Source organism: Ranitomeya variabilis, chromosome 5 (assembly GCF_051348905.1).
Source record: "Ranitomeya variabilis isolate aRanVar5 chromosome 5, aRanVar5.hap1, whole genome shotgun sequence".
Lineage (NCBI taxonomy): Eukaryota > Metazoa > Chordata > Amphibia > Anura > Dendrobatidae > Ranitomeya > Ranitomeya variabilis.
Genome location: NC_135236.1, coordinates 78781528 through 78789928, shown reverse-complemented (window position 1 = coordinate 78789928; position 8401 = coordinate 78781528). Strand labels below are relative to the sequence as shown.

Genomic DNA, 8401 nt, shown 5'->3' with positions numbered 1-8401 from the left:
GAAACCTATAGCGCCCTGGCCTAGAACACAGGCAGAAAACTGCACAACCACAATGGAAGCACAACCTTCCTGCTGGAATCTTCGCCAGAACGTTCTTTTAACTCCTGCCATTCCAGATCGCACTGTTCAGCCGCAACACTTCTCATGGCCAGTGCGGTAGTGCCAGGGTTAAACAGAACGACGCCTTTAAAAGGCGGGGAGTGAGCGCTGCTATAAATAGAGCGGTGACGTCCAACCGCAGAGCAGAGCCCAATCAATGACACATCCGAGGCCACGCCCCCGTGCTGTCACTCAGTCTTGGACCCAGCCAATGACGAGTTGCCGGAGGCCGAGCCTTCTGATTCCCACGCCCTCTCATTGGTTTCTACGCGGCGTGACGTCAGGTTCACCGTCTCCTGGGTGACAATGGAGGAGGAGGCGGGACAGTCGGCCGGAAAGAGGTGTCAACAGTGAAGTGAAAGAAATGTGCGGGGATTGGCTGCTTCCTCTGACACCTAGGCGTGACTCCGGCGACTATTGGCTGACGTATGTTGAATGACGCCAATTGTAGGCGTGGCCAGCAGGTGAGCGGGGTCCTAGAGGTATCGCATAGGAGGAGGAAAGAGGCTCCGCGGCCTGCGGGTCCTAGAGGTGACGGGAGTCTGTGTGCGGCTCCGGACGTGGCGGCACCCGAGGAGGAGGAGGAGAGCCCGAGGTGCGGACGGTTATATACGGTAAAGATGGGAGAGGAAGGGCCTGCTGCTGCTGCTGCTGCGGGGAGGGGGGGTCGGCTGTAACGGGGCCTGAGGGCGATGTGCTGCGCGCTCCGGGCGGCCTGTCACCGGGGGAGGCCGGGCTGACTGCGGACTTGGCGGAGGCCTAAGCTCCGGACGGGAGGAGATCGCGGGATCATCCGGCCTGTCCCGTCCGCACGGGGAGAACACGATGGGGCGGCCATGGCCGGGGGCCGCTCCGCACTGGCCGTGTCCTGGCCGTGACCGAGGATTCCCAGCCTGCCGCGTGATGCCGGGAGATGGCCTGTAGGGGGCAGCATGGGCCCCGGTAACTGCTGAGCGGTCCTGCTCCCCCGGTAACTGCTGAGCGCCCCCTGCAGGTGGTGCCGGTCCTGCTCCCCCCTATAACTGCTGAGCGCCCCCTGCAGGTGGTGCTGGTCCTCCTGCCCCCTATAACTGCTGAGCGCCCCCTGCAGGTGGTGCTGGTCCTCCTGCCCCCTATAACTGCTGAGCGCCCCCTGCAGGTGGTGCTGGTCCTCCTGCCCCCTATAACTGCTGAGCGCCCCCTGCAGGTGGTGCTGGTCCTCCTGCCCCCTATAACTGCTGAGCGCCCCCTGCAGGTGGTGCCGGTCCTGCTCCCCCCTATAACTGCTGAGCGCCCCCTGCAGGTGGTGCTGGTCCTCCTGCCCCCTATAACTGCTGAGCGCCCCCTGCAGGTGGTGCCGGTCCTGCTGCCCCCTATAACTGCTGAGCGCCCCCTGCAGGTGGTGCCGGTCCTGCTGCCCCCTATAACTGCTGAGCGCCCCCTGCAGGTAGTGCCGGTCCTCCTGCCCCCTATAACTGCTGAGCGCCCCCTGCAGGTGGTGCCGGTCCTGCTGCCCCCTATAACTGCTGAGCGCCCCCTGCAGGTAGTGCCGGTCCTCCTGCCCCCTATAACTGCTGAGCGCCCCCTGCAGGTGGTGCCGGTCCTCCTGCCCCCTATAACTGCTGAGCGCCCCCTGCAGGTGGTGCCGGTCCTGCTGCCCCCTATAACTGCTGAGCGCCCCCTGCAGGTAGTGCCGGTCCTCCTGCCCCCTATAACTGCTGAGCGCCCCCTGCAGGTAGTGCCGGTCCTGCTGCCCCCTATAACTGCTGAGCGCCCCCTGCAGGTAGTGCCGGTCCTGCTCCCCCCGGTAACTGAGCGCCCCCTGCAGGTAGTGCCCCATGCCCCCCAGCTCCTGCCCGTCCTCCACTTGCCCCACGCGCCTCTCCAGTGATCCCTGTGCACTTGTTCTCTACCCCTCCACCTCTCACCTGTCCTTCTTGTGCCCCACCAGCGTTTGCACCTGCTTTGCCTGCCTTTGTCCCGGGCTTGTCCTGCGCCCCTCCAACATTTACTCCTCATGCGTCGCATGCTCCTGCTGCCCTCACCCCGTGCCCCTACAGCTGGTTCCCCTCCAGCTTTCACCCCGTGCTTGTCTTGTGCTTATCCAGATTCGGCCCTCCAGTTCTCGCTCACCCCTTGCACCTCCAGCCCTCGCCCTGCGGCCCTCCAGCCCTCACCCGCCCTGCTCTCATCCCCTGCACCTCCAGCCCTCGCCCTGCGGCCCTCCAGCCCTCACCCGCCCTGCTTTCATCCCCTGCACCTCCAGCCCTCGCCCTGCGGCCCTCCAGCCCTCACCCGCCCTGCTCTCATCCCCTGCACCTCCAGCCCTCGCCCTGCGGCCCTCCAGCCCTCACCCGCCCTGCTCTCATCCCCTGCACCTCCAGCCCTCGCCCTGCGGCCCTCCAGCCCTCACCCGCCCTGCTCTCATCCCCTGCACCTCCAGCCCTCGCCCTGCGGCCCTCCAGCCCTCACCCGCCCTGCTCTCATCCCCTGCACCTCCAGCCCTCGCCCTGCGGCCCTCCAGCCCTCACCCGCCCTGCTCTCATCCCCTGCACCTCCAGCCCTCGCCCTGCGGCCCTCCAGCCCTCACCCGCCCTGCTCTCATCCCCTGCACCTCCAGCCCTCGCCCTGCGGCCCTCCAGCCCTCACCCGCCCTGCTCTCATCCCCTGCACCTCCAGCCCTCGCCCTGCGGCCCTCCAGCCCTCACCCGCCCTGCTCTCATCCCCTGCACCTCCAGCCCTCGCCCTGCGGCCCTCCAGCCCTCACCCGCCCTGCTCTCATCCCCTGCACCTCCAGCCCTCGCCCTGCGGCCCTCCAGCCCTCACCCGCCCTGCTCTCATCCCCTGCACCTCCAGCCCTCGCCCTGCGGCCCTCCAGCCCTCACCCGCCCTGCTCTCATCCCCTGCACCTCCGGCCCTGCGGCCCTCGCCTGCCCTGCTCTCATCCCCTGTACCTCCAGCCCTCGCCCTCCGCCCTGCGTTCCTCCATCCCTCACCCGCCCTGCTCTCATCCCCTGCACCTCCGGCCCTCCGCCCTGCGGCCCTCGCCTGCCCTGCTCTCACCCCCTGCACCTCCAGCCCTCGCCTTGCCCTCTTGCCAAATGTTTGACCTCCACCATTCTGATGTTAATGTCCCATGATAAGGACAGGTCATTGATCTCCAAATATCGGACTCCCCTTTAAGTCCAGGTCTTAATAATTGTGATCCGTAGACCTGATACATCTCAAGAACCTGGTGGCCAGGGATGAGTCCGCGCTGTCACGTGCCCTTCATGGCCTAGTCACTGTGTTTTTATGATGTCTCATCCCTATGGACAACACAGCGGAATGTCGCCAAGGTTAAAAAGAAGGAAAAGCGGGCGTGGTACCTGACAACGGCGGCGGAATGAAACGTCGCGCAGAAGATGAGTGTTCGGATTGTTTATTATTTTACTGTTTTGCAAACACGGATAATCCTGGAGTCCAACTCACACAATGTTCCCGAGCAGCCGAATCACAGCAGACTCTCATCCCAGTGTTACTGCTCACATTTATGCTATCAATAAAGTTACTTGAAATCCTTTCCTGTATCTGCTCACACTTGTAGTAGTGGAGAGGGGCTGAGATCTCGGGGCCCCGTATATAGGGGCAGCTCCTGATTACCTCCAGCATGGACCGGTGCAGGGTGTGCACATAGAAGGCTCTACCCTGGACCTGTACTGCTGCTCATCAGCCCTTTGTTCGCATAGCTTTATTTCTAATGACCTGGGGAGGCTTTTAAGCCACTGACATAAAGCAGATTGATACTATATGACCTTATGGGGTCTAGCGTTAGTGTTAGAGCTGGAAGGTACCTCCTGGGTCATCGTGTCCAACCCCCTGCTCAATGCAGGAGTCACTAAACCATCTCAGACCGATGTCTGTCCAGCCTCTGTTTGAAGACTTCCATTGAAGGAGAACTCGCCACCTCTCGTGGCAGCCTGCTCCACTCATTGATCACCCTCACTAACAAAACATTTTTTCTAATATCTAATCTGTATTTTCTCCCTTTCAGTTTCTTTCCATTGCTTTTCGTGTTTCCATGTGCAAATGAGAATAATGATGATCCCTCTACACCAGTGTTCCCCAACTCCTGTCCTCAAGAGCCACCAACGGGTCATGTTTTCAGGATTTCCTTAGTATTGTACAGATGATAATTCCATCACCTGTGCAATACTAAGGAAATCCTGAAAACATGACCTGTTGGGGAACACTGCTCTACACTGTGACAGCCCTTCAGATATTTGTAGACAGCTATTAAGTCTCCTCTTAGTCTTCTTTTTTGCAATCTAAACATTCCCAGATCCTTTAACCGTTCCTCGTAGGACATACTTTGCAGTCTGCTCACCATCCTGGTAGCTCTTCTCTGAACTTGCTCCAGTTTTTCGATATCTCATCCTCCACCCCCTTAGATTCTGAACTCTTCTTTATACATTGCATCAGTCCTCTTAGGATATTGCCCTACCACTATAGGAACCATAACCTGGTCTGGCTTCAGATGTGGAGATACCTGACCTAGGTGCTCGTGGCTTCTTATGATAGCTGCTAATAATCAAGGGGAGAGTTTGAATCCAGTTTCACTGCAATCATGTAATTACTGGACCGATCTTGATTCAGAATGTGGCCGTCCCCGATATATGGCTGAGACTGATAGAGATGTGACCGTGGAGCCATGTGATCCATACAGCAAATGATGGTCAAAGGTCATCTTCAGGGGTCATTTATGCAGTAGGAGCTTCTTTGTTTTTTTTATCCTCTTCTACTGGCTTCACAATACTACCTTCCAGTTGATGGCTTTGCCCATTTGGATTCAACTCTAAAAATCAATTTTTTTTTCCCACTTTAATGTCTCAAGTCTCTGGCGCTTCATTCAGACATTTGCCTCTCACAGATAGAACATGTTCCCGTATAGTCTTTGAGGCTGTTTACATGTCTGTGTATTTGTGTTTGTTCTTTTTTGCCTACCAAGTGATAGCGAAAAAAGCAGTCCGTGTTTGTTCAAAGTCACTGATCAAACTCCCTCATTTAAATCAATGGGTCAGTAAAAAAAAAAGGGAGCACATGTGTCCTCCAAGTGCTGGAGATTGTCTATATTAGTGCTGTACAGAAGTTTTAGGCAGGTGTGGAAAAAGAAAGCTACAAAAGTGAGAATGATCTCATGAAGAGAAGTGTAAATAGTTTATTTTTATCAATTGGCAAAATGCGAAATGAATGAATAAGAAACCAAAATACACTCAGTATTTGATGTGGCCGCCGTTTTGGCTTCAAAATGGCATCATTTCTTCTAGGTACTTGCACACAGTTTTTGAAGGAACTCGGCAGGGAGGTTGTGGCAAACATCTTTGAAAATGAACCACCGATCTGTGGATGTCGCTTGTGTAAATCCTTCTGTCTTTACATGATCCCAGACAGACTTGATGATGTTGAGATCAGGGCTTTGTGGGGGCGGATCGACACTTCCACCACTCTTTCTTCTTAATAGCATGATGGATAAGCAATTGCCTATTTCTCAGCATTGAAGACCTTCCACCATGCTTCTCTGTTCCTGCATAAACTCATTACTCTTCCGCTCTCCAGCCCTCCAGGGAACAAACTGCCTTCTGTTACAGACAAATATTTCGCAGTTTGACTCATCGGTCCAGAGCCAAGGCTGACATTTTTCTGCACCCCAGTTCCCATATTTTCATATATAGTAGATTCACTTGACATCGTTTCCATGTCTGAGGCATGACTTTTGGCTGCAATTCTTACATGAAGACCACTTCTGGCGAGCGTTTTCCAAACAGGAGATGGGTTTAGTTAGGTCCCACTGGTTGCCGCTGGTTTTGAGTTGATGGCACTGCTGGTCATCTTCCAATTTCGAAGAGAAGTTAGCATGATGTGTCCTTGATCTGGTACACGGAGTTTCCCTGGCCGACCACTGTGTCTTTGGTTTTCAATGTTGCCCATTTCCTTGTGTTCGAAATGCTGAGAAATACTGGAAGATACTTACTGTAGTCATCATGTATTATAATCGGGAGGCGTCTAACTCCAAATTTATTCTGCAGCAAGACAACGACCCAAAACATACAGCCAATTAACAACTATCTTCAGTGATGGGCCACGTTCACACATTCAGAATTTGGTCAGTATTTTACATCAGTATTTGTAAGCCAAAACCAGGGTGAAACAATCTGAAGAAAAGTATAATGGAAACATGTCACCACTTCTGTATTTATTTATTTTTTACCCACTTGGCCTAAAGAACACAAAGAAGTCTGTGTTCGGTGTCCGTGCCCAAACAGTAGGTGTTCGGTACAGACGCCAAACTTTACTGTTCAGGTTCGGCCCCCCAAACATCGGGTGTTTGTCACGCTGTTATGTGCATGATGGCACAGCAGACACTGCTTCTGATTGGCAGTAAAATCATTACCTCCAGTCATACAGCTGTGGTTCCCGTGCTGTCAAGTAACAGCATGAGCGCACAGCTGTGATCGGAGGTATAAGGTTTACCTCCAGTCACTGATGTCAGCTGATGGGACTACTGCTCCCATCAGCAGGCGCCTACTGCCGCTCATAACAGTGAGAGCATGAGATGCTGATGGGAGTCTACGTCAGCCGGCGCTTGTACTCTAAAAACTAATTTAAGAGCGATGTGGGTTCCCCTGTAATTTTGACAACCAATCATGCAACCCTCAGTTGTCAGCGTTAGCAAGGCTGGTTATCAAGAATAGAGGGGTCACCACTCTGTTTTTTAATATTATTTAAATAAATAATTAAAAAAAAAAAAAAAGCGGTGTGAGATTTACCGCCCCTCCTCCCAACAGAGACGTCATTGAAGTTACCAGCGGGGCTGAACTCTAGTGACCTCAGCACCGTGAGAAAGTCTCATGGTGCAGAGGCGAATTCGCCACAGTTCAAATCCACGGCAGTGAAATTCTCCCGCAATGAAATTATTTATCTTGAGCGCAGGCGCCGACCGATGAATACTCTCCTTCTCTCTGTTATTAGCGGCAGCAGGCGTCAGCTGATGAGAGCAGTAGTCCCATCAGCCAACACCCGTAACCGCAGGTAAACTTTATACCTCCAATCACAGCTGGGGGCTCACGCTGTCACTTGACAGAATGGTAAACGCGGCTGTCTGACCAGTTATACCTCCAATCACAGCTGGGGGCTCACGCTGTCACTTGACAGAATGGTAAACGCGGCTGTCTGACCAGTGGTAATAATTTTACAGCCAATTAGAAGCGATCGTGCACATGACAGCTTGGATAACATTGGATATTTGGGCCCCCATTCAATTTTATGGGGTTCGAGTATTGTTCTGGTACCCGAACCCAAACTTTTTGTAAATGTGTGGCCGAACCCGAACATCTAGGTGTCCGTCCATCTCTAGTGGTCACACCTAAAACTGATTTTATCTTCTATTTTTGATAATTCACTTCACAGTTACACTGGCCTCTGGACTGACACCTTGGCAGCAGTTACACTGGCCTCTGGCCTGACACCTTGGCAGCAGTTACACTGGCCTCTGGCCTGACACTTTGCGGCAGTTACTCTGGCCTCGGGACTGACACTTTGCGGCAGTTACTCTGGCCTCGGGACTGACACTTTGCGGCAGTTACTCTGGCCTCGGGACTGACACTTTGCGGCAGTTACTCTGGCCTCGGGACTGACACTTTGCGGCAGTTACTCTGGCCTCGGGACTGACACTTTGCGGCAGTTACTCTGGCCTCGGGACTGACACTTTGCGGCAGTTACTCTGGCCTCGGGACTGACACTTTGCGGCAGTTACTCTGGCCTCGGGACTGACACTTTGCGGCAGTTACTCTGGCCTCGGGACTGACACTTTGCGGCAGTTACTCTGGCCTCGGGACTGACACTTTGCGGCAGTTACTCTGGCCTCGGGACTGACACTTTGCGGCAGTTACTCTGGCCTCGGGACTGACACTTTGCGGCAGTTACTCTGGCCTCTGGACTGGCCGGCTGCTCACTGTCCACCTTGGCCCCTTTTAGAGAACATAGAGTTTATTATAATTCAGGTCTCACATTTCTGTCAGTTTGGTAAAAGGAACACTCCAGGCAGGACTTAGCCTCTGTGTAGTGCACAGTCAGTGGGGAAAGAAAGACCACCAAATGTAGAATCTGTTAAATGCCGCCTCCGACCCTGCACTAGCCGTATCCCATGAAGAGGTATATTCTGCGGTAATAACGCAGCTTGAACATCGTGACTTCAAAGTACTTAGAAGATCCCTATCTGTGGCTCTAAAGTGAATGAATGGAGCCCGGCAGTAGGACCCTCTCCAAATCCATAAGCAAAAAGAAT

At 54.2% G+C, this 8401-nt stretch overlaps 1 protein-coding gene across 3 annotated transcripts in view; it reads left to right on the top strand.

Moving 5' to 3' along the window:
• The first annotated feature begins 209 nt into the window (after positions 1 to 209).
• Positions 210 to 8401, top strand: part of LOC143774782 (cAMP-dependent protein kinase catalytic subunit alpha) — a 49820-nt gene continuing 41628 nt past the window's right edge. Inside the window, exon 1 of one of the 3 annotated variants that reach the window (XM_077262547.1) lies at positions 210 to 713. The gene's annotated coding sequence lies outside the window, so the exon portion shown is untranslated. The remainder of the gene's footprint in view (positions 714 to 8401) is intronic. The other 2 variants (XM_077262549.1, XM_077262548.1) reach the window with 2 other exon arrangements.